General features: G+C 59.4%; 1 long non-coding RNA gene across 2 annotated transcripts in view; it reads right to left on the reverse strand.

Moving 5' to 3' along the window:
• LOC121346834 overlaps positions 1 to 217 on the reverse strand; it is a 2,628-nt gene continuing 2,411 nt past the window's right edge. For both annotated transcript variants that reach the window (XR_005954123.1, XR_005954124.1), the window contains exon 3: positions 1 to 134. This is a non-coding gene — a long non-coding RNA (uncharacterized LOC121346834). The remainder of the gene's footprint in view (positions 135 to 217) is intronic.

Consider the following 217-nt stretch of genomic DNA (forward strand, 5'->3'; position numbering starts at 1 on the left):
CCACCCCCGCCGCCCCGCCCCCACCTCCCCAAAATTTCGGGAATCGTTTTGGGATGGGCCGGGGTTCACCGGTAGCCCTGGTAGCCGTAGTAGTTCCTGTAGTACCGGTCTCTGTCCTGGTAGTAATTCTGCCACTGGGGGAGGGGAGGAAATGGTTAAACTGGGAGGCTGCAATCCCAAAAAAAAAAACCCCCCCCCCCCCCCCCAAAAACCCGAT

This window comes from Onychostruthus taczanowskii, unplaced genomic scaffold (assembly GCF_017590055.1).
Source record: "Onychostruthus taczanowskii isolate IOZ18803 unplaced genomic scaffold, ASM1759005v1 scaffold848, whole genome shotgun sequence".
Classification (NCBI taxonomy): Eukaryota; Metazoa; Chordata; class Aves; order Passeriformes; family Passeridae; genus Onychostruthus; species Onychostruthus taczanowskii.